Source organism: Brachycentrus maculatus, unplaced genomic scaffold (assembly GCF_059751285.1).
Source record: "Brachycentrus maculatus isolate JH-2025_06_01 unplaced genomic scaffold, ASM5975128v1 h1tg000134l, whole genome shotgun sequence".
Lineage (NCBI taxonomy): Eukaryota > Metazoa > Arthropoda > Insecta > Trichoptera > Brachycentridae > Brachycentrus > Brachycentrus maculatus.
In genome coordinates, this window is record NW_028280887.1 from 1,085,216 (window position 1) to 1,111,895 (window position 26,680).

The following is a 26,680-nucleotide window of genomic DNA, read 5'->3' on the forward strand; positions in this document are numbered from 1 at the left end:
GATATCATTGGTATCATATTACATGATAAAAAAATAATGAAGCAATAGGGCGAACGGTAAAGATCTATCAGGTTTAGAGGTGTTTTATTAAGAAAATATGGCAGGGAGTATAAGATAAATAAATGAACTATGTGACAAATCTTGATTGACACAAAACACTGAATCCCTTGTATCTGTTGTAGTGTATTGCATTGTATGTATTGTATTGTTTCTAGGGATCAACCCCTTTCGTTTATTATTTATTAATTCTGATAAATTCTTTCTTTCACACATTCTGTTTCCGATTTAATTCTTTCTTTTTAAAAAATTGGACACATTATATCCATTTCTCGAATGTTTTTCGCAGATACTTTTTGGCACATTTTATAAACTTTATAAAATAAAACAACTTTGTTTTAACCACTTTTTATTGGTACACTTTTTCCAACCGGTTTCGACAAGAACCTTGTCATCCTCAGGGTTTATGTACTAATTCTAAAACATTGAAATACTGATAGTAAGGTTATAGGTAATTACTCTTTCCTTACGATACCAAAAACTTCCACGCACTCCGTACACCATATGAAAATATTTTTTAAATCATATTTTATAATGTTTACATAATATCCACACTGAGTGAGGGACATATTGTGATGACATCTCATCACATTCACAAATAGAGTTATATCATTTTTAAATCCGAGTGTAACATCTTCCTGTTATTGTTTACTTCCGAGTTCTGCGATGTCTGCTTTATCAGCTACCAGGTAGTCAGAAACAATAAGGAGGGTAGTGACACGTGTGCGGCAGTACCTACCGGGGGGCGAGCTGGTCGCTGATACTAACTGCCTGGCACAAGCCAAATGTACTATAGTGCACCCGTTCTCTAACTATGTACAATCAACGTGATAAAAGCGTCTTGTGATAGAGAAACATCGACTTTTATGTGAGCCTCGACTAGCTACGAAGCTTGCTTGTTCTTATTGCCTAACAAAGAGAAACTTCGAATTGAGAAAAGAAGAAAGTGAAGAAAATAAATGACATTTTATAAAAAAAATAAATTACAACCATTATATAGTTTTTTCCACTCTTGTTTTATTTAACCAGTGAACAGGTTTCATCGTTACCGACATCATCAGACTGGTGTGAGTCTAGACAAAATTCTATATTAAATACGTAACAAAGCAGGGTGAACACCTTGATTGTATATAATTTTTCTGACACGAATTTCAATTTGAATGAATTCTTTCAATTGAATTTTTTTTGTCAGAAAATTTATTTTAAATCATGTTTCAGAATTTACATGAAAAAAGGTAAAAAATATTTTTATAAAATAATATTTTTACAAATTCAAAGCGTTGTGAAAACCCTCATTTTATATAATTTTTCTGACTAAATGAATTTAAATTTGAATTAATTCAAAAATTATACAAAGTCATGGTTTTTAACCCCCGCCTTGTTGTGTATATAACGTAGGTCTAGCCTTCTACCAGTGTGATAATGTCGGTAACATCGAAACCCGGTCACTGGTCAAATAAAATAAAAGTGGTAAAACTTAATAGTTGTTGTTTTATCATATAAAACGCAGTTCCACTAAGAAATGTTCATACAAAAAATCAGTGGATTCATGTATTAACTTTTAAATCAAACACAGATTTTTCGAGTCTACCAAGTTGTATTTTATTGTTTGAAAAAAAAACACATAAAAATTAATATTGTGACCATTGTTTCTCCTGGTTAAGGCATTTTCAAACGAAGATATTCGTTTGAAAATGCCATAACTAGGCGAAACAATTGACACACAGACTCGAAAAATATGTCGCTCACTCCTTTCAAGAACGTCATAAATCAAAAATCGTCAATTTTGAGTTGTGCATGTTTTAGGAATGCCCAGAAAATGTACTTTATCCCAGCAAAAGAGGCATATTTTTAACTTAATATTTATTCGCTACAGGGCAGAAAGTGTTGTTTTTGCATTTTGAAGAAAAGGCATTGTTTAATTATTTTTTTGAATATACTTAATATTTTTCAAATGGAGAAAATACCTTCAGGTTCTACCTAAAAAGATATGTTGCACAGTCAAAAGTTCAATGAGTGGCTTGATATTTATTTTTAATACATTGTATTATATTATTAAACTTAAAAAAACGTTCTCCTGAAAAATCAAGTTTTTTGATTTATGACGTTCTTGAAAGGAGTGAGCGATGTGTTTGATTTAACAATTAATACATAAATGAATATGGATTTCTACAAAATAAATGCCAAATCAATAAATCAGTGGATTCATTAATCGTGGATTGAGTTAAGGATATTAATATTAATTTATTTTTAATTGTTGGAAAATTCATCTCTCGAGACTCGGGGGAGAGGGGAAATGGTGAACAATCCTTATCAATGGAAACTCGCTTCAAGTACATCGTTATCTCTGAATATATTATTCAGACTCGGGTCGGCGGTTAAAGGATTAAGTCCTGATAGTTGAACGCCCGGTTGATCGCAAACCACTCGTTACACGAAGGAATCCCCATAACGTTATCCGGTAGTCAGAGTTTACTGCTTGTTCAACTTAATTTGGAATATTCGGGTCGTCGTAAGTGGTTGTCTTAGAGTTGGGGAAAGTTCTCGTCCGATGACTCCGCTGCGAAATCTCCCTAATATCTCAATGAAACGTATTTTCTGCCTAAGTTAAGGGATGAAAATTTTGTTCGACTTAAAAGCTGTATTTTTGTTTTTCGTTGTAGATTTTGTTTTAAATAACCATTTTAAGAAAAATTAAAAAAAAAATGTTTTTTAAGCAATGTTTTGTTGTTGTTTATATATTCATTTACAGCCTTATTCAATTTGTACAAATTCAATAAACATGTCAAAAATCGATTTGGCAGTCACTTTGTGGTAATATATTTCCATTTTTAATGTAAAATTTTATTTTTCTTAAAATACTACAAATTCACAATTTCTTAAAATCTACTGTGACACCCCTTCGATGCATTCCGCATCATTTTTAAACATCAGTGGATTTTAAGAAATAGTGGTATTTACTAAGTAAAACTTTTAAAAAAGACCTGACCACTTGATCATGCCAAGTTTTCCTCGGTCTTCCTTTACTTCTATTGCCCACCACATTCGCCCTATAAATTTGTTTTACTGTTCTTTCTTCAGTTGTTCGATTCACGTGACCAAACCATACTAACACATCTTCCTTGGCTTTGTGGATAGTGCTTATCTCAACCTTGCATTCTTTCCTTACATCACCATCCGAAAATCTATCATACATCGTTCTCCCAACATTCTCAATTAATGACTACGCTCGACGCGTGATATGAAGTCGCGTTTGATTTACAGAATGAAAACATTCGAAATCGTAAGGGCGATGTGCCAAACTAAAATTCTTACATATTTTCTGAATAATTATCGGCTCTGATTTATGGTATGGCGGGAAAGCGGCTTTCTTGTGCCGCACTGCGGGCTTTTCGCTACGGAATTACGCCTCCCACACACGTGCTGCCGGATTCCGTTTCGGTGGCGCCACCCGGTGGCGCTACGCCCTACGGGACACAAGTCCACGCTAGCAGAGATACCGACTACTCGAATCATAGGTAGATATATATAACAAACTAAGCAACCAACCAAGCAATACGCCGCTTCTCCGCAAAGGTAGGTAGAGAGAATAGAACGCCACAGCAATCTGTCTTTGCATACAATCTTCGGATCTTACACGTTCATGCATCTCCTCTGACATACCCGCCGATTACTCCTACTCCTGACCTGACCATGCCCAAGTAATTGAAATACTTAACCGTGACAAGTTTTCGACGTTCTTCCTCTGCTTATATTACCAATTACGTTTACCTCATAAATTTTTACTATTTTTTCATGACCCATTCTTCAACAATCGAAAATTATTTCAATCGGGTATACAACTGCGATCACTTTAAACACTTGTGTAAAGCTCCAATCAAATGCCAGGTCGTAAGCCCTGGGATGCTCAGACTTCCATCTTCTTTAGTTTCGTCTTAAGTTTAAATATATATATTTTTATTTAATATAGTTTAAAAATGATTAAAGAAAACACTTCGTTTTTTACCACTTGAGTTTTATTATAGACTACATGTTTCAGAAGTTAAACTTCCATCATTCAGGTCTGTATAATAACTATAGTTATTATACAGACCTGAATGATGGAAGTTTAACTTCTGAAACATGTAGTCTATAATAAAACTCAAGTGGTAAAAAACGAAGTGTTTTCTTTAATCATTGTAACATGTCTTACCACAAAGTTAATGCCGAAACAATAAATAAAATATAGTTTAAAAATATTGCAATTTGATTCATTTGCGTGACATTTCTTCTTTCAACATATCTTAATAGTAGTTACGCTGTTCCTGATCAAAAAAGAAAGCTCTTGTGCTTGGAGAGGGACTTACGCTCATCGTTCATTGTTTATACTTATGAATGATGAAAAAATCTATATATTATTATTTTTTTTTTCAATTAACGTGTATAAAAGGCGTTTAATTTATAGGAAGGTAGGAAGTCAATTTGTAGGATGGTTATTGGAATATTAGGATCCTTAATATTTGAAGTTCTGTTGGAATTGTTTGGTATTGCATTTTGTTATTGTAAAATATATAATTTGGTATATTATCCGTAGGGTGACTAACTGGTGTCTGATAAAATAAATAATAATAAAATGTTTGTGATTAATTTGGACAAATACAAGTATCTATAATTATAAAGTGGTACATGCCTTACCTTAAGTCGAGAGACACTCCTATTTACAACGTTTCCAAATAATTGTTCACAAAATCTGGATTATCTCCAATTACAGGAGTTATTTTCATATTATTTTGTAACATCTCATCAAAGATGAAGAAGAATATGGAACAAGGTTTCTAAATTGGTTCATATGTATAGAACTTCCAAGAATTTGAGTAGTGTGGTTGTCAATAATGGGTAGAATTGGTGAATGTTACACGTGTGTAAAGTGATCACTTAAACCAGCCGGTCGTCAGCCCCGTAAATGCCCAGACTTCCATATTCTTCTTCATCTTTGATGAGATGTTACAAAATAATATAGACACTCCTATAATGAAGTTCGTATTGTTAAAATAGTTTTTTTATTTATTTGTAATTCGTACTAGTCCGATTGTATTGCTATCAACTGTATAAGTTTTTTTGCTAAGTTTAATCCATCAGGTGTTTTCCCACGAGCTCTCGGGATTCATACGTTGCATAAAATATGTTGATTAAAACTTCAGACAGGTTCTGCGATTGAGTTTTATTAAGTTACTTGAGAGTTTAGACAATCTTTCCGAGTTCTGTGTGTGTGTGTATCAAGTATCAGGCATAAGGAAATTATATGTATTATGTAGTTTAGTTTGAATGCAAAACTTTCAGGCGTAACCGTACTGGGGGGAGATCAAATCTCTCATGAATAAATATTTTCTTGGGTAGATTAATTTGCCGGCGTATGATATATGGGTCCAACTGTAGTTTAGACCGAGGGTGGCAGACCAAGAAACAGTTCAGTGCTAATAACTTTATTTTTCTTCTCCGAATTCTGTTTAAATACAATTTATTGAAACAAAACGAAGGGTGCGTTAGTATAATATACGGACAAGGCCTTGCCCCGAAAAGCGTGACAATCGGCCATTAGCCACGTTCTGAATTGGCTGAATGAATAAATTATCGCGACTGTATATTTGTTTATTATCAAATTGTTAACCGTTACGGTATAAATTTTACACAATGTTTTCACGATCATACATTTTTTTTTTAAATATAATTTTTTGACATCTCAACATAGACGAAGAAGAATATGGAAGTCTGGGCATTTACGGAGACCACCACCGATTTTACCCATGATTTGACAACCACACTACTCAAATTCTTGGAAGTTCTATATGTATGATCCAATTTCTAAATATTGTACTTGAATCACTAGAATTTCACAAGAGACATCTATTGGTGACATAAAATAAGCTTTTTTATTGAGTAAAATCTCTTTCAATTGTATGTGAGGTCCGAATCCTGTATTAGAATCATATACACGAGAAATGCCAGAAAATGTCCTTTTCATTTTATTATTATAGCTTATAATTTGATTAGTTAATTTATTTACAACATTTTGAATGTTTCCAAATACTTGTTCACAAATCTGGATTATCTCCAATTATAGGAATTATTTTTCATATTGTTTTTTGACATCTCATGAGATTTCAAAAATACTATGAAAAATAACTCCTATATCTAATTGGAGATAATCCAGATTTGTGAACAAGTATTTGGACACACTCAAAATATTGTAGATTTTTTTCATTAATTGATTCGGGAGTCACATTTTTATAATCACTTATTGGGGTCGGCTCTCCTCATCCTCAGGTTGTAGGTCCTGAAGACAAACTTGATTTTTCCTCTGCTTCACTTTGCTTGTCCCTGGAATCCCGCAAGCTGGTCCTTTGTCACATTGTCACATTGTCAGTCTGGTTCACCGAGAGAAGAATCACCCCACGCAGCCAGACAGCGTGGTGCATCTTAGCGTAATAATTGTATACTTTTTTAAAATAACTCATTCATCATTCAAATCCTTATCCGCACCCCAATGGTGCATAGGGCACTGCATCATACAAACGCGGTGTTATCTTGGTCGTTAACACATGAAGGAAAGGTGATCAGCCCTCCGCTTCAGGTACTAGTAATATTGAATAAATATTAGTGTGAAAAAATCACTTCTGTTTATTTGAGCCTCTCCAGGGAATCGAACCCGGGACCTCCAGAACGGTAGCCGAGCATGCTGACCATTACACTACGGAGGCGGACGAAAACTTTGTTAAAATAACTATCCACTTTTAATTCGAGTTTTACTTGGTAAACACCACTATTTTTCAAAATCTAATGTAACACGCGTTTCGATGCATTCTGCATCATTTTAAGGTAGCAGCGTTTGTTTGAAAATGATTTAAATGCATGGAAATACATGTCACGACTAGTATTTCGGTCAGTTGCTGCCTCATCGTAAGAACAGATTGAAAATTCATCAGATTTATACAAAAAATTGCAACATTAGTATTTAAATTATTTTATGCGTAATATAAAACAATGTTGCCCGATTTCATAAATAAATGATGATTAGCATGTTAAGATATAAAAATATAGTCAAACACAGATTTTTTGAGTCTACTAAGACTCAAACAATCTGTGTTTGATTTAAAAATTAATACTTTAATTAAAATGAAGTTCTACAAATTAAATGCCAAATCAATAAATAAAAATTGAGCACTTATTTAAGCACTTAATTAATTGAGCACTTATCAATAGTGGTCTAATACAAGCATTTTATTTTGTATGTTAGTCATTATGTTATTCCACAAAGTTGGTGCCGAATTAATAAATAACACAAATCAAAGCCATTGTTAGATTTTTTGTGTAAAATTTCTGATTCAGTATGTATTGGATTCGCGATTCATTTAGTAAAAACGGAAAATAAGGTATTTTACTACACCGGAGCTGATGTTCTGCTGTGTTTATACCAGTCCGCTTTCCGAAATTGCTCTCCGAGGGATAATTTTTCGACGGTTCTGAAAAATAGGAAATTCTCTCTCCGTTTTGAAGGCTGTCCTTGGGAATAGTACCTGAGGGAAACTACGTTAATTTCCCCCTCAAATTATATAGCCGAACGTATTTTTATCACACGAATGTGCGGCAAAACGTTGTATGATAGATGTTCGAATGGTGATATAAGGAAATGATGCAAGGCTGAGATAAGCACTATCGATAAAAATAGGAAAGGCGTGTTGAGATGGTTTGGGTTTGTGAATTGAAAAATAAGTGAAAAACAGTAGAAGGCAGTAGAAACAGAGGAAGACCAAGGAAATGTTGGCATGATGAAGTATTTCAAATGGTTGAAAATGGTCAGGTCAGGAGTCGGAATAATCGGTGGTTATGTATGAGATGAGACCTTTCCTTCATATGTTTACGATCAAGATTACACTGTGTTTATATGATGCAGTGCCCTATGCAGCATTGGGGTGCGGATAAGGGTTTGAATGAATGTATGGGATGCATTTATGTGGAAGAGGTGAAGATTGTTTGCAAAGACATTATTGTGATGTCCTTTTCTCTCTGCCTACCCCTTCGGAGAAGCGCCGTGATGGTTAGTTAATGAATTAAAATAAGACTGTTTTTTATTTAGCAGAGACCTTCATGAAATGTATGCAAGTATCCTGCCGAATTATTTTACATACTAGGATACGACTGAAAACGTGAATTTCAATTTTTATTACACTTTGAATTTTGTCAGTTATCTTATTGACATTATTTTGAGTGTGTTCAAATGTCTGTTCATAATTGAATTAACCATACGCGCCTAGCGCATATTACGAGTATATACGTATATACCAAGAGAAATGTTAGATGTACGCGCCTGGCACGTACGCCGCATCCAACATTACCAGCCTACGACGGGCCGTAAGCCCTGTAAATACCCTGACTTTCATATTCTTCCTCAGCTATTTTGAGATGCCAGTGTAAAGAACTCGTAATTGGACAAATAGAGATTCGTGAAAACATTTTCAATTTTCATTCATCATTTTCAAACACCGTAAACGCGGTGTTAGAAAATGATGCGGAATGCGAAAAAAACGTGTTTAAAAAAAAGTTTTATTAACCAAGTAAAATTAAATAAAAAATTTAAATATTTTCATGTTAAGGAATGAAAGGATAAAGGTAAATAAAATCATCTCGAGTACTATGATATCGATTGTATATTGAAAGCTTCGTATCCGGGAACTAATCAAATTATAACTAACTGAAAACAAATATTTCTCGTAGGCTCCTACATGAAACTTGAGAAGGAATATGTCTAGAATTTAATAACGCTGAAAGTATTGCCAGACCTTTTGTAGGCAGTGGAAATGTAATTTCGTATACGGAATATTTAGTGTTCATTTAAGGGAAAAATGAATATTTCCTTTCGGGTCTATCTTTCGTTTAGTTATAACATTCCGAGCCACAGCTACATTTTTCCATTCCACGATTTTTTTATCGGAATAATTTCGCGTCTTTAGCGTTAAATATTTTTAATAATACATAATGTATTTTGGTTTGTTTATTGTATTAAAAATGGCAATGACGCTACCGCTTCTAATGAATATTTATCACGCCTCTAAACATTTTTGGGTATGTCGAAACCCTCGTTCACAAACCTGGGTTTCTACACTTATGGGAGTTATTTTTACATTTTGACATTTCGACAACGATGAAGAAGAATATATGGACCTTTACTAAAATTACTTTATGGCAACTTTATGGTGTCGGGTTTTGGTCCCGTGGTTAGTGTCGAGGACTCTAGAGTCAGAGTTTCTCGGTTTGAAACCACTCTACCACAATTTGATACCTATTAATAATAATGAGCCGCTCAGGCTCACAGAAATAGTATGAAATTGAAGTATTTTTGTAAATAATAAAAACACAAATACTAACTAACTAACTAACTAACTAACCATCACGCCGCTTCCCCGCAGGGGTAGGCAGAGAGAATAGAGCGCCATACCACTCTGTCCTTGCAAACATTCTTCGCCTCTTCCACGTTCATGCATCTCCTCAAATAATTATCAAATACTTATCTTTTATGTTTTATTTATTGTTTCGGTATTAACTTTGTGGTAAGACATGTTACAATGATTAAAGAAAACACTTGTTTTTTACCACTTGAGTTTTATTATAGACTACATGTTTCAGAAGTTAAACTTCCATCATTCAGGTCTGTATAATAACTGTATACTTATCTTTTATATTTTTAAATGCATTCCACAAATTAACAATTTTGGAATTTTGTAACTGGAATAGGACAAGTACTTCGTGTAACTCATTTACGTGAATGACCCGATTCCCAATTAAATAATTATAAAAATGCCTGTTTTATAGTTAAAATGTAACTTTGTTTTAAAATCACTGTAAATATTTTATTATAACTTAATTATAATGTCTGCCGGTTTCGAAGCTAACCGCTTCTTTATCAAGACTGATAATATTAATCAGTCTTGATAAAAAAAGCGGTTATCTTCGAAACCGGTAGACATTATAATTAAGTTATAATAAATTATTTATAGTGATTTAAAACAAAGTTACATTTTAACTATAAAATGGAAAATCACAAAGTTAGTGCTTCAAAAATAAATTATAAAAATGCCTGTTTTCCTTGGGTGTAATCAGTTTGGTTAAAATCTTCGCAGAAAGTCTTCGCATTCTCATTGATCAAAATTTCTCGAGGGTTTGGCAGTTATGTGGATTTTATCAGACCCGCCAGGCGATCGTTCCATATTTGGAAACTTTTGCCGAATCGCCGGAATTTTGCAGAGATTTCTTCTCTCTCTCTCAGTTTCCGCTCACCCCCGCGACGGGAGCAGGTGCTGCCGGGTCTGATTTATGACCCCGGAATGGAAAATTTCTAGGGATTTGTTTGGCATTTGATAAACCGAGCTTTTGTGTTCTCCGTAATGCCCGCCCTTAGCCCGCGACGCCGGGCGGTATCGACCCCCGTAAATAGGCAAACTTCAAAACGAATAAACGAACTCGTCTTTGAACCCAATGCCCGCTAAAATTAATGGAGTTCACCGAAATTATATCTTCGTCATATATTCGACATAATTTTCGCTCTGAACAAATCGCTATAATAACAACATTTTGAGTGGGTTCAAATACTTGTTCACAAATCTGGATTATCTGCAATTCCAATTATATCAGTTATTTATCATATTATTTTTTGTCATCTCAACATAGCAGAAGAACAATATGTAAGTCTGGGCATTTACGTGGCTTACGACCGTCATAGACTGGTTTAAGTGATCACTTTACACACGTGTAACATTCATCAATTCTACCCATGATTGACAACCACACTACTCAAATTCTTGGAAGTTCTATTTATATATATGATCCGATTTCGAATCATTGTACTTGAATCACTAGAATTTACACTAGAGACGTCTATTGTTGAGATGAAGAAGCCTTTTTATTTCAACAAGTATTTAGACACACTCAACATGTAAATCGCTATATTTTCATTTTCGACAAACTTCAAAATGAATAAGGGCCTTTGTCTCTAAACTAACTCCCAATGCCCGCTCAAAGTGATGGAGTTCGTCGAAATTATATTTTGGTCATCTACATTAGACTTAATTTTCGTTCTGAACAAATTTTCGTAAATTCAAGCAATCCTTCAAAATACGAGCATATAGTGCATGCTGGACAATCTTTACGTGTCTATGATCAGACACTCTGCTTATCTTTTTGACATCTCAACATAGATGGAGAAGAAATGGAATTTCATTAATTCATTAATTCATATATCATAAAATCATATTTGATTTAAGTTTTACTCGGTAAATACTAAATATAGGTATAAAATAAGTTTTACACTATTCATTTAATTGGAACATTTTACTTGGTGAATACTGCTGTTTCTAGAAATAGTGGTATTTACCAAGTAAAACTGATTTTAAAAAAAATATATATAAAACTCATTGTTAGGTGATTACTTTACACACATGTAACATTTAGTAGCATTATATCCATGATTGACAACCACAGTACTCAATTTTTTGGAACTCCTACATATGTCATGAGTGAACTCGCATGTAAAGCGTTATATGATTTGATTATTGAGAAGTCGGAAGACCGACTGAATAGATGCATTCCGCAACACTGATGAAAATTCATTTACTATTGATTTATATAAAACATTTTTGCTTTAAATAGTGGAATTATCCATCCCTATCTCTCACTTGCATTTCTGTAACCCTTGAATACAGACGTGCATACTTAACGGGTCAAACTTAAAATGGGAAGCACCAAATCATACGTGTTTATGGGTCCCACGTACGAACACGGTGCGAAAGCGTACATGTTGCGTTTATAGTCAAAGTTTCCCATCGCAATCACCCATAAGTTAAATAGTTACCATCCCTTCCGGTGCCCGGGGGTGTGCTTAAAACATATTATCACGTTTATAGCTTTACAATTCTCCCGCATAATGGACCTGCCTCTGCCAAAAATGTATCACAATTTACGATTCAGTTGCCTGTACTATCTGCGTGAAGGGTAATTTTACCGTTTCACTCGACTGGTGGTGTTCGGCGGGAAGGGTAATTTTACCTTTTCACTCGACTCTTCGTAAATTGCGTGTAAGTTATTTTTACGCATGACTTTTGCGGCATCTTTTGATCTCATATCGATGTATACAGTATGGTTAAATGTTATAACTTCTTTTCAGAGATGTTTATCTCTATTATGAGCGCGAATCCGCCCGCAGATAGTGTGGAATAGTGTAGAATATAATTTTACTTTTTTTTTTCTCTAGTCTATTCATCGCCAATTCTTCAACAACTCTCCTCCACTGTTTCTTTGATTCTGCGTTTCGGAAAATATCCGTGGGAGTTCATCTTAGCTTAGCTCATGGGTCGGCAAAGTGTGGCTCGGGAGCCACATATGGCTCGTTGACCTTTTAAGTGCGGATCCGCGGGATGGCGCTTCAACCCTATGTATTCATGCTAACAATCTTTTTCAACCATGAACCTTATAGAACCTTATAGATGAAGGTATAATCATAATCTGCATAATGATAAAAAATAATAATAATTAAAATGTAAATGGATGAAAGTAGACTGAATGCAGTCGAAATGTGATCTCTCAGAAGAATGTGCGACAAAACGATGTATGATAGATGTTCGAATAGTGAAATAAGGAAGGAATGCAAAGCTGAGACAAGCATTATCGATAAAATTAAGAAAGGTGTGTTGAGATGGTTTGGACATGTAGAACGAATGAGTGAGGAAAGCACGGTTAAACAATTTTATGAGGCGAATGTAATTGGAAAAAGAAGCAGAGGAAGACCGAGAAAAACTTGGCACGATCAGGTATGCCAAATACTTGAAAGTGGTCAGGTTAGGAGTCGTAATAATCGTCGGGTATGTGTGAGGAAATGCATGAACGTGGAAGAGGCGAAAAATGTTTGCAAAGACAGAGTGGTGTGGCGTTATATTCTCTCTGCCTATCCCTGCGGGGAAGCGGCGTGATGGTTAGTTAGTTAGTTATAATTAAAATTTAAAATGTTTTAGGTGTCTCCTATATAAAATAATCCTAGGTTCGCATCTTGCATGTAAAAAATAGGGTATCTTGTAAAAAAGCCTTCTTAATCCAACAAAGATGGCTTTTGCGAACTCATGTGTACTGTGTGTCACGCGATCGTGTACAAGTTTCAAAAATTTGATTAGTGTGGTGGTCAATCATCATAGCCAACCGTCAACCAGCCTCTGTCAGGTCACAAGCCCTGTAAAAACCCAGACTTTATTTTATTTATATTTATTGAGATGTAAAGGCCAACAATGGTTATTAGTCGTCACAACCTCGTACCAAGTCAATCGCGAATTAGATGCGCGTTAAAATTACATTAAAATGAAACGGACACGTCTTTTTGTCGGATCTTGAGCATCATTAAATCATATGTGCAAATGTTATTGGGCGAGACACAATTACTGTTAATGTCGAGCGGTCATAAACTGTGACATTATTTGTGAACACATGCAGTAATTTTAAACTCCGATATATTTAATACGATATTGTGTAACATATCGCTCACTCCTCTCAAGAACGTCGTAAATCAAAAATCGTCAATTTTCAGTTGTGCATGTTTTTGGAATGCCCAGAAAATGTACTATATCCCAGCAAAAGCGGCATATTTTAACTTAATATTTACCCGCTACAGGGCAGAAAGTGTTATTTTTGCATTTTGAAGAAAGGGTATTTTTTAATTATATTTTTAAATATACTAAATATTTTCAAATGGAGATAAAACCTTCAGGTTTTACCTAAAAAGATCTGTTGCACAGTAAAAAGTTCAGTAAGTGGCTTGATATTTATTTTTAATACATAGTATTATATTTTTAAACTTTAAAAACGTTCTCCTTAAAAATCAAGTATTTTGATTTATGACGTTCTTGAAAGGAGTGAGTGATATGTACAGTACCGATTTTCTGGGATGGATGGTAAAAAACCCAAATAATCGGTTTCCCGTGTAAAAAAATCCTTAAAAAGTGAAATTTACAACTGCTTTATACTCGTATATACGTACATACGTTTAAGGTAGAGTCGCCAAATGACGTCCCCTTTTGGTAAAATAAAAAAAATGATAAAAATATCACTATCAATAAGTAAAGTAACAAATAAAACTTGATTCTTCATATACTTTGTGGCACATTTTATAAACTTTTTAAAATAAAAGAACTTCGGTTTTAACCACTTTTTTATTGGTACATTTTTTCTCCAACCGTTTTCGACAAGAATCTTGTCATCATCCGGGTTAGTACCTATACTTTTCGAAATCTGTTGGAGAAAATAAATTACCAATAAAAAAAGTGGTTAAAAACAAAGTTGTTTTTTTTTTAAAATAAAGTTAATAAATATAATATCAAAGTTTAGGTAGAACATTCCTTTATTTATTTAAATAATAAAAAAACCCGTTAACTTTGTTACTACATATTGTTACACAAGTAGCATTAACAAAGAAGTAGATTTTCTGAATATATATAATATTTTTGGGCTCATAATTACGTCCCGGGGACGATATTGAAATCACAATAATTAGTATGTAAACTTAAATTGTATTTTTAACAATAATTGTTTAGTATGTACGCCTACTTGCTTTGTAAGACGCACTTGTTGACAGCGTGAAACGAGAGACAACCCTTAGATATATATTTTTCAAAGTATTGTCTGGTTTAGAGATGGGTACGATCATTAAAATGTTGCGCACCGGTGAATTCCTCTCTAATACCAAAACAATTGATATTTCGTCGGATAAATCGCACCGATAAGGCCGGAGAATTTTTATCACATTTTATGACGACTCAGAAATAAAAAAAGTTTATAAAGGTATTTTACAAATATTTTGAACACATGACATAAATGTGACATACCTACTGTTATTCTATGACTGCGGACAACAAACGGTTTCGGAATTATAAGTATTATTGTGAAATCTTTTTGTTTTTTATTAACCTTAAACAACTGGACTAGTTTCAGTGTGCCTTAAAACGGGACAACCGTAAAATGTACAACGATAAGAAAAACTCACATTTTACCTAAAACATTTACTGAAAACGTTTAAACATTCAAATTCTTTTTTGGGAACTTTTTTATATAATATGCTTCAATAAAATAACCGCTTTATAGGTTTTTCCACATAATATATTTTATTTTACCACTGACCAGGTTTCGTCTTTACCGACATCATCAGACTGGCGTAAGGCTAGACAAAATTCTTTATACAAACATTTTATACAAAATGAGGCAGAGGTTGAAAACCATGATTAATATATTTTTTCTGACAAAATGAATTTAAATTTAGCATATGAAATACGACCATAAATATCGGTAAAAAAAATTAAGATACTTGCTAGTTGTCTCTACGTTCCCCACAGATTGGATATCCGTCGTAAATTTTACGAATATCCCGTAATCTAGGTTTAAATATTTTTTCATGACACCAAATTGTCCCGAATAATCTGCTTCCCTGTTAACCTGACCTGGGAAAATAGGGATTGTACTAAAATTGGAATTGAAAAATTGTAAATGATTTTTCCAGAGTAAACATGATAGAATCATTAATAATTCAGCGGCCAAACAAAGCGAGTGATGGAAATATTTGAGTAATTTGAAATGCAGACCTGTAGCGGTATTCGGCGGCTGTACGGCGCGCTATATTATATATAAATCATCGTCTGTCGCGCAGCAGATGGAATGGCCCTTTAATTATAATTCGCACCGCACAAATTAATTAAACCTCTTTCCGACCTTTCAGGCGGCGTCGCTCGACTAAACTCGGAATATAATTCCATGGGACATATATACAGGATGATTTATTTTGACCTTTTTTTTAAATTCTTAATGACGTGTCAGTGTCGAGTTGTGGTCCCGTGATTAGTGTCGCGGACTCTTAAGTCGGAGTTTCTCGGTTCGAACCCACTCTACCACATTTTGAAACCTATTTCTAATAATGAGCCGCTTAGGCTCACATAAATAGTGTGAAATTGAAATATTTGTGTGAATAATAAAAATACAAATACTTATAAATAAATATATATTTTTTAAAGTCCAAAAATTCAAATTCATTATTGTATTTTTTTAAAAGTGTCTCAACTTGATTGATGAGACGTGTATTGGTGTATGCATATAAAACTGACATTTTTGGTGCTAAATTTTACCTTTTTTTTCGATATCAAAGGGAAACAATACATCAATTGAAATTATCGTCATCGCTAACTACTCCTTTCGCTCATCTTCCTGGCAAAACAAAAAATCCTGGTCTTTTGAGGAAATCCATTGGACTACCCAATTTCGAACTTCTTTGTAGGAACCGAAGTGCTGTCTTGACAGTACAGTCCATGTTGCATTGAAGGAAATAAGTGGTCATCTGAAGAGCCTATTTCTGGTGAATACTCCGTGTGGGGTAAGACTTCCCAGCCTAGTGCTTTCAATGTTTACAACAACAACACAAAATCTCATCCGTAGGGTGAATAATCCAGTGTCCGACATTAATCAATATTAAAATTGTTAAATAATTGTGGTGTCTTTACTATCGTCACATAGAGCAGTTTTTAGCATTTGCTTTTTAATTTATTTTATTTTGAATTACCTAACGTCCAAGTGACTCTGAAATCTATCTACGGCTAATTATACAACACTTCACTACCATAGCACTTTTCACACACTTACAACCACACAAAATCTGTATTTTATTGTTAGCTTTTTATATAATGATTTCCATTTTAAACCGCACTCGCCAATATAATATTGTTAATATTTATTTCATTACATTTGTGGTCAGTTATTTTCACAAAATTTTAGTAATATCAGTAATGTAACTACTTATCGAGATTTTAATCTCCTGATTTCGAAATATATACTTCTCTTCGTCAGGACAATCACAACACCAGCGTGCAAACAATACAACACGTCGCTACCATAGCACCATTCACGAACGTTATCTACAGTCACATGCCAATTCGGACTAGCAATAGTTAAATATATAGTATAGTTATATATATTATGTAAGGTATAGAGTCGAGGAGGAGGCCGCCAGTGCTCCCTTTCCACGTACTGTTTTCTCCTTTTGTAATGAATGTGTTTTCCGTTTGCCGCAGGACTCTTCTGTCAGCCGACACGTTGCGACACAGCACATCCTCCGCTCTACAGTTCTGTGGTAAGTCAATCTATTGATGTTAATGCGTCCAGATGTGTTTTGATGGTACGGGAATATTACGCGAACATGACATTAATTCGACTGTACTACATTGTCACGTTTTCATTAGCATTCTCCATATTATATGTCCGCTTCGTGGTGTAGTGGTTAGCGTGTTTAGCTACCGCGCTGGAGGTCCCAGGCTCGATTCCCAGGGGCGGGGGTTTGAAATGAAACAAGTGATTTTACACTCTAATATTTATTTAATATTACGCTGGACTGGTCCCTGAAGCGCAGGAGTGATCACCTTGCCTTCATGTAAGTAACGATCTAGATAGAACTGGATCAATACGATGCAGTGCCCTATGCACCATTGGGTGTGGATAAGGGTTAGAAGAATATTGAATGTGAACGTATTTTGGATATTCTCGTTTGATTTTCTCGATACCCGGATATAAAAGATGAAGAAAAGACTTTTTGTATGGAGCGAGTGTTTTTGCCTAGAATTTTCACTCATGAATTACATGAAATTATAGTAACTTTAAACACAAAGAGTAAATCCACTCACGAGTAGACATAGGCTATGAAACTTTAAAAGTTGAAGCCTGAGTAGGGTCATGATAAGCGGTGTTGCACAAGCCGTAGCTAGATTTCAGAGTCACTAGGACGTTAGATAATAAAAAAAAATTGTTTGGCAAAAAGTAAGTACAGTAAAATATCGATACAACGGACTAGTTTAGGGGAGATGGTGTCCGTTTAAGCTGAAAGTCCGTTTTATAAAAATGAGTTAAAAATAAATCAGAAAACTTTTTTGGAAAATATGAACTATGTATTTAAATCCATGAAAAATTTTATCATGCTTATATCTAATTGTTAGAAACAAAATAAATAAATTTTGAGCGACAGAAGATTTTATTGAGGATCAGTGTTATTTACAAAAGAAAGCGGGGATTTTTTACGAAAATAAATTAATTCTGGGAAAAATGTATTACATGGTATTTATCGAAACGAAGTACAAATATATTTTAAATTCAAATTTCACTCGGCCGGGAGATTTCACGCGAAGAATACATTTGCAAGCTTAGTTTTTTTTCAAAGAATTTTTCATTAAACGTTTATTTTTTTCACAACGCTTAGAGTGTGTACAAATATTTGTTCTCGTTATTTGAACACACTTGAAATGTGGCATTTTCAAACTAATGTTAGTTTGAAAATGCCATAACAATTCGAAACACTTGTCACAAATTTTATTTTTATCTGTTTTTACAATAAAATACATTTTAGTAGACTCCAAAAAACTTCAAACCCTCATCCGCACCCCAATGGTGCATAGGGCACTGCATCATATAAACGCAGTGTTATCTTGATCGTTAACACATGGAGGAAGGGTGATCAGCCCTCCGCTCCAGGTACCTAGTCCAGGATGATATTGAATAAATATTAGAGTAAAAAAATCACTTTTATTTTTAGTTGGAGCCCCCCCCCCTGGGAATCGAACCGGGGACCTCCAGAACGGTAGCCGACCGTGCTGATAACTACACTACGGCGGCGGACAAACGAAAACAGTGTTTGATTTTAACATTTAATATATATTATTTATTGATTCGGCATTAACTTTGTGGAATGACATGATTATTTTATTAACATTAAACACTCGAATATACCACTTTAATGAGTTTTATTTTTATTTACGACTAGTTTCGAAAACGACAGATGTTTTCATCTTCTGGTACAAATTAAAACTAACGAACAGAAATATATTTAGGTGTATATATAGGTTAATAAATTATAGGGAGGGGGGTTAATTTATATAATTAAATATATTTTTGTTCGTTAGTTTTAATTTGTACCAGAAGATGAAAACATCTGTCGTTTTCGAAACTAGTCGTAAATAAAAATAAAACTCATTAAAGCGGTATATTCAAGTGTTTAATTTTAATATTTAATATATACATTCTAACAGTTAATATCTTACACACTGAACAAGAACAATCAATACAAGCGCCCTCAATTCGCTCACTCCTTTTAAGAACGTCATAAATCAAAAAACTTGATTTTTCAGGAGAACGTTTTTAAAGTATAAAAATATAATACAACGTATTAAAAATAAATAACAAGCCACTTATTGAACTTTTTACTGTGCAACAGATCTTTTTTGGTAAAACCTGAAGGTTTTTTTTCCATTTGAAAAATATTTAGTATATTTAAAAAAATAATTAAACAAAACCTTTTCTTTAAAATGCAAAAAAAAACACTTTCTGCCCTGTAGCGGGTAAATATTGAGTTAAAAATATGACTCGTTTGCTGGGATATAGTACGTTTACTGGGCATTCTAAAAGCATGCACAACTGAAAATTGTCGATTTTTGATTTATGACGTTCTTGAAAGGAGTGAACGAATTATTCTCTACTCTTGTTTACCATGTACCAGCCGTATCTGCTAACAGAGCGGTATTGATCTTGATCAAGGTGCCGAATCGTCAATGTCTTAATTGCACGGGAGCTGTTTGTCTCCTTGTGTACCTATCCTGAGTACATTACGTGATTAGTGATTGCGAACTAAACGCTGTATTGGGCCACTTGTCACCTCAGCCACGATGTTCATCACATCGGACGTGTTCGATACACAACATGTACATGTCCGCTTTGTTTGACGATTGTGGAGGTCCTCACCAAAGAGTTACATTTCTATTATAAATGATTTTAAGCAATCAGGAATTCTAGCTTCTGAAATTGTAACGTATTGGTGCGATTTAATGATTTCATATTGGTTTAACACAGGATTGGTCACGTTTTGCTACAACTTTAATTAAGATTTCGATAGAATACAGTAAACAGAACAGATTTGCATTTAAAGGATTTTTTGTGCAATATTGGAAATGTTTTGTAACTTTTTGGTGAGGATTTCTGAACTGTTCGACATCGAAACAGTTAATTAAAGAAATGAAATCATAATTTTAAACAAGTAATAATCCAATAAAGTCATGGTTTTTGAAAGATATGAATGGTGCACGAAATTATTTGTAGCAAATAAAAACCTTTCAGCAAAAGCTAAACACTAAACGCTAAAACGCAATCGAATCATGGTTCCAAACCTAATATATGAAAGTGAAACATGAAGTTGGCAAAAGAAGTATTAAAGGAGACTAAATGCGGTCAAATCTTCGAAGGTAAGAGCGAAAGTAGACTGAAAGCGATCTCTTAGACGAATGTGGGGTAAAGTGATGTATGATGGATGTTCGAATGATGATTGATATAAGGAAAGAATGTAAGGCTGAGATAAGCATTATCGATAAAATTAAGAAAGGTGTGCTGAGATGGTTTGGATATCGGGAGCGAATGAGTGAAGAAAGAACGTTAAAACAGATTTATGAGGCAAATGTAGGATATTTCAGATACTTGAAAATGGTCAGGACAAGGAATAATCGGCGTATATGTATGAGGAGATGCGTGAATGTGCAAGAGGCGAAGATCGTATATAATGACATATTGGTGTGGCATTGTATTCTCTCTGCCTACCCTTGCGTTGAAGCTACGTGATGACTAATTAAAATAATAATTAATCAATAATTTTATTTTTCCGGCAAGTACTACTATTTATTAAAATGTATTGTGACACGTTTTTCGATGCATTCCACATTATTACCAAACACAGTATTTACTAATAATATGGAACGCATCGAAACACGTCTCACGATAGATTTTAAGAAAAATTGTGATTACCAAGTACAATGTTATTTGATGTTAATATATTATTAGATTAAAACCAATATTTTTAGCTTTTCCACTTTATTTTTATTTGACCAGCGACCGGGTTTCGTCGTTACCGACATCATTAGACTGGTGATGTCGGTAACGACGAAACTCGGTCGCTGGTCAAATAAAAATAAAGTGTAAAGCTAAAAATATTGGTTTTAATCTAATAATATATTAAATATGCAATTCCATCACGAAGTGCCAGTGGATAATATAAATCTGTTATTTGATGTTTTAAATGTTCTTTTAAAGCATTTCATTAAAATCATAAGTCTAATAAAATAAAACGTGGGTAATTTTTATATTGAAAAATTTCCACAAAATATCATCCTTTCCCTTTTTAAATACTTTTTTTTTCACTCATTAAGTAAGGCACGTTGCTTTCTTTCGCAAATTTTATTACGCCATTACAAATTTAAATAAAGCGTAGTGGAATCATTTTAATGAATTCCTTTAATTTTACGACTGCGAAAATGGAATCGTAAAAATATTTTTATTCGTTGTATTAGATTCCCTCGATCGAATGTTGTTTTTTTTGTTGTTGCTTGAATTCGCTTTTTATTTTATTGCTTTCGCTAAATTTTGCGGAAACGCTCTTTTGAAACGAAGATATAACTTCCTACGGTCGCCCACCAACCAATTGTTGGATTTTTTTGACATCTTAACATAGATGAAGAAGAATATGGAATTTATTAGCTTGGCGTTTAATTTGTAGAACTCAATTTTAATTTATGTATTAATTGTTAAATCAAACACAGTTTTTATGAGTCTACTAAGTCTTCTAACATTTTTTCATACAATGAAATTAAAAATAATAAATTTGGAGAGATGTAGATGAACATTAGCTCGCTGGCAATCGCAGCACTGTGCTCCAGTGCCAGTGCAATACATATGTATATACATGTCTTGCTGAAATATTTGCAGTTTGCAGGCAAATTGGTGTGGCGTTATATTCTCTCTGCCTACCCCTGCGGAGAAGCGGCGTCAATTTATATATATATATATATATATATATATATATATATATATATATATATATATATATATATAAATATATAATATATATATATATATATATATATATATATATATATATATATATATATATATATATATATATATATATATATATATATATATATATATATATATATATATATATTATTTTTATTTTTATTTTTTTATTTTATTTAATTTTTTTATTTTAGTTTTACTTGATAAATACCACTATTTCTTAAAGTTTATTGTAACACGTGTTTCGATGCGTTCCGCATCATTTTCAAACACCGTGTTGGTATATACTAAGTAAAATTTAAATTAAATACGGATACATATTGACTGCCACAAAATGACTGCCGAATCAATAAATGATTTTTTTTCTTTTTAAAGAATAAAACAGTTAGTTTTTCTCGCTTGAATTTGATTTTTACACGATTTATTAGAAAAGAAATCTACAAAATTTCTTAAAATAACTGACAGTTGATCATGCAACTCGGGTTACGAAATTTATTGTGTTTCTTATATATTTATTATTCAGGTAGTTTCTTAGCTAAAACTTTTGAGAATGTAATAAATAAGGTTGAAGTTTTAAGCCGTAAGTAAATGCTGTAGGAATGTTGTATCATTTTCAGAAAGTTTGCAAACAAAAAGTCATAGAAAAAACTTTATATGAAGTTTTCCGTGTCGCCTGAACAAGTTGTTCGTTGGATGTGATTTACATATTTAACTTGCGATGTAGAGAGTACTCCTTTATATGTACTCGTACATATTTGTTTGTGACACAAGTTTGTTGTTTACCTTAATTCGGGGGTTAAAAAAACCGTATAACATAATCTCTTCATTCTTAGCTCACAATTATGTGGACTTGTTCGCAAGTTACGCATACTCTAGCGCAGTGTTTCGCAATCAGTGGTACGCATTCCCCTGGGGGTTGCCATGAACCATGAACCAGCCAGGTCATAAGCCCTGTAAATACCTAGACTATCCATATTATTTTTCACCTGTGTTAATATGTACAACATTTTGCATGTGTTCAAATCCTTGTTCATATATCTCAGTTTCTTCGCTTAAGAGATTCATAATATAAGCACTCCTAAAAAAAATATAATCGTGGTTGTCAATGGGTAGAATGGTGAATATTACATGTGTGAATGTTACATATGATCACTTAACCAGCCTATGACAAGTCGTTTAAATATCCAGACTTCCAATATTCTTCTTCATCGATGTTAATATGTAAAACATATTCTGTGTGTCTAAATCCTTGTTCACGTATCTGGATATCTCCACTTTCGACATTCTTAATATATGAACGATTTCCAAAAAAAATTGTAGTGCGTATGTCAATCATGCATAGAGTGATTTTGAAAGTATCACTTAATCAGCCTATGACAGTTCATAAGTCCAGTCTTCCAGACCCAGACTTACATATTCTTCTTCATCCATGTTTAGATGCCAAAATGTAGTTATAAATATTTTGATGGTAATAATTATATTAATTTTTTATTATTATTATTTGTAATTCCTGCAATAAGAGGCACGCGAATTTGAGGTTTTTATTGAAGTGGTGCGAAGGAAAAACTAATTGGGAACCACTGGTCTTGCGGCTTTCAAAATTTCAGGCTCTCAATCATAAAATGTTTCACCCTAAACTAAAGTTTCCGCAAGTGTTTAAACTTTGTAACCGCACTTGCTGTTTTGCTAAAAACTTAGAGTGCTTTCGATGAAAATTATATTATATACCTTATGATCTGTATTTACAAGGTATTGTTTTCGGAAATAATTATTCCTCGCTTCATCAAATACAAATTGTAATCAAAGTTACACACGCGTATAAGTAATTTACACTAATCTTAAATTCACAACCCACCTCGCTAGGTAATATTTGAACATACAATGATTCAGCTTATTATCACGTTCACAGGGTTAAATATAGGGTCCGCCATCTAAAGTTTTTTTTTTCAACTAGTGCTTATTTCGTGAATGGTAACACTTAGCTCATGTCTGATTTGACAGATAATTAGTTTTATCCTTCCGCTGAGCGAATATGGTTGTGTATACGCTTGAACAACGCTGGGAAATATTGCGACATTACTTTGAAAATCATGGTAATGTTGCAGAATGTGTGCGAAAATTGCGTACGGTTTTTGGAAGAAGAGAAGCACCGTCAGCTCCGTATGTTCGTTATCTTGTGAAAAAAGTGAAAGAAACTGGCATCCTCATCGATAAACCAAAGCGTGAAAAGCCAAAAACAGTGCGTACACCCGAGAATATCGATGTTGTGGCAGAAAGTGTGCGTGAAGCGCCATCAACATCAATTCACCGTCGTTCTCAACAATTGAACATTTCGGAGACATCATTGAGACGAATTTTGCATAAAGACCTTGGTATGACGCCATACAAAGTCCAATTGGTTCAGGAGTTGAAGCCAACTGACCATCCAATGCGTTTTCGCTTCGCTGAGTGGGCCTGCGATCGACTTACAGAAGATGCCGATTTTGCCAAAAAAATCATCTTTTCGGATGAAGCTCATTTTGATCTTGGCGGGTATGTAAACAAGCAAAATTGTCGTATTTGGGGCACAGAAAACCCGCACGCATACATTGAAAAGCCGGTACACCCAAAACGAGTCACTGTTTGGTGCGGATTTTGGTCCAGAGGCATAATTGGGCCATTTTTCTTTGAAAATGAGCAAGGAGTGGCCGTTACAGTCAATGGCGATCGTTATCGGGCCATGTTGAACGGATTTTTGTTCACAAAAATTGAAGAGGAGGATATTGGCAACATTTGGTTTCAACAGGACGGCGCTACGTGCCACACAGCCGAAGCTAGTTAGTTTTTTTTTTATAGCATTTTCAAAAAAAAAAGTTATTTGGCGGACCCTTTATATCGCGAACAATCACGATGTGCTGAAAAAAAGTTAGTTTCAAAACGCTTAAAGTATATTAAAAATATGAAATGATATCAAATTAATTTATTTAACATCTCATCAAAGATGAAGAAGAATATGGAAGTCTGGGCATTTACGGGGTTGACGACCGTCATAGGCTGATTTAAGTGATCACTTTACACACGTGTAACATTCACCAATTCGACCCATTATTGACAACCACACTACTCAAGTTCTTCGTCTTTGATGAGATGTTAAAAAATAATATGAAAATAACTCCTGTCATTGGAGATGATCCAGATTTTGTGAACAAGTATTTGGACACACTCATGTACTCATGACACTTCATGTACAGAAAATAAATAAGTACATTGGCGTTCCAAAAATTTGAGTAGTGTAATTATCAATCATGGGTAGAATGGTAAACGTTACACGTGTGTAAAGTGATCACTTCACAGCTAATAAACCCTGTAAATACCCAGACATTCATATTCTTCTTCACCTGTGTTGAGATGTCAAAATATAAAAATGACTAGTATTATTCACCAAGCAAAACTAATATTAAAAAATGGATCGATATTACCACAAAGCGACAGCCGAATCAGTTAATGAAATTGTCAAAATAAATCCTAAGTAGAGAAATCCATATTTGTGAACAAGGATTTGGACACATCCAAAATGTTGCGTACTAAATTTGGTTTTTACATGTTAACATACAAGTTTTTAGTCTTGGCTGATGTCATCTTTTCATAATAATAAAATAATAATTATAAATTTGGATAATTTATGTAGCGCCATTTTCGTAAAATACTACCTCAAGGGCCTTTACATTAATAAATTCGCTCTTCTTAAAATTATGCAAAATAATTAAAAATCTATCATGAGTGGGCACATAAAGCTTAACAGCGAAATCTAAACTGGCTGTACACAACGGAGTCCAACACAAAGGTCGCTGAAAATACCCGTAGTTTGTTACCATTGGCTCCGATGAAATATTTTCAAAATGCTCTATTTGCCTGGCCACCGTATTGTTGTAGTGCTTTTACAGTCCCTTTTGGAAATCCTACCCGAACCTTTGCTCGGCATTATTGTGTGTTTATTCAGAGGGAAGATTCCGTTGCTGGAACGAGATCCACGCAACATGTCGTCAGTTGTTATTCTTTCACACGCCTCGTTTAAACGAATAAAAGCAAGAGGGATGTTTCCTCCTCCTGCTCATTGTATTGTATTTGCTTCTCTCCGAGTATCGATTTGCCTTTTCCCCTTCAAATAGCAATTGAGGTAGCTAGGATAAATCTGATAAATTCATTCAGAAATGGGAAGAAAAAACATGTCTGGGTGGTACGTAAATCATTGCGTGTTTATTTATTTATTTGATCAAAGAAAACATATTTTTATCGAGTAATAAAACTAACTTTTGTGGATTTTAATTTATAACGCCGTTGGTGCTTCAAATATTCTTGGCCTGTTTGATTAATACGTAGACTGACGTCATAAAACGCTCCTTCGTCGCATGTGCCTTAATCTCGGGAATCGTCTCAAATCTTATTCCTTTTAAAGGTCTTTTGAGTTTTGGGAACAAGAAGTCAGAAGGAATGGGATCGGGTGAGTAGGGTGGGTGGGTCGAACAGTGATCGAGTATTTTGGCCAAAAACCCACGAGTTCTGAAGCCTGAATGGGCTGAAGCTGATGAAACGATAAAGCTCCAGCCCTTTCAGGTTTTAGAATAAAATTATTATACTTTTATAATTATTGTATTTTTTAAATATATATTATAAATATTGTCATAATATCGATTCCAATAAAATTTCCCGAAGCCGT

General features: G+C 33.9%; 1 protein-coding gene across 4 annotated transcripts in view; it reads left to right on the forward strand.

The window, feature by feature from the left end:
* The window catches only part of bsk (mitogen-activated protein kinase dJNK), a 192,706-nt gene that overhangs the window by 59,789 nt on the left and 106,237 nt on the right, over positions 1-26,680 (forward strand). For 3 of the 4 annotated variants that reach the window (XM_088260369.1, XM_088260367.1, XM_088260368.1), the window contains exon 2: positions 17,178-17,236. The gene's annotated coding sequence lies outside the window, so the exon portion shown is untranslated. Of the gene's footprint in view, positions 1-17,177; positions 17,237-18,724; positions 18,783-26,680 lie in introns of those variants that run through there. The other variant, XM_088260370.1, reaches the window with a different exon arrangement.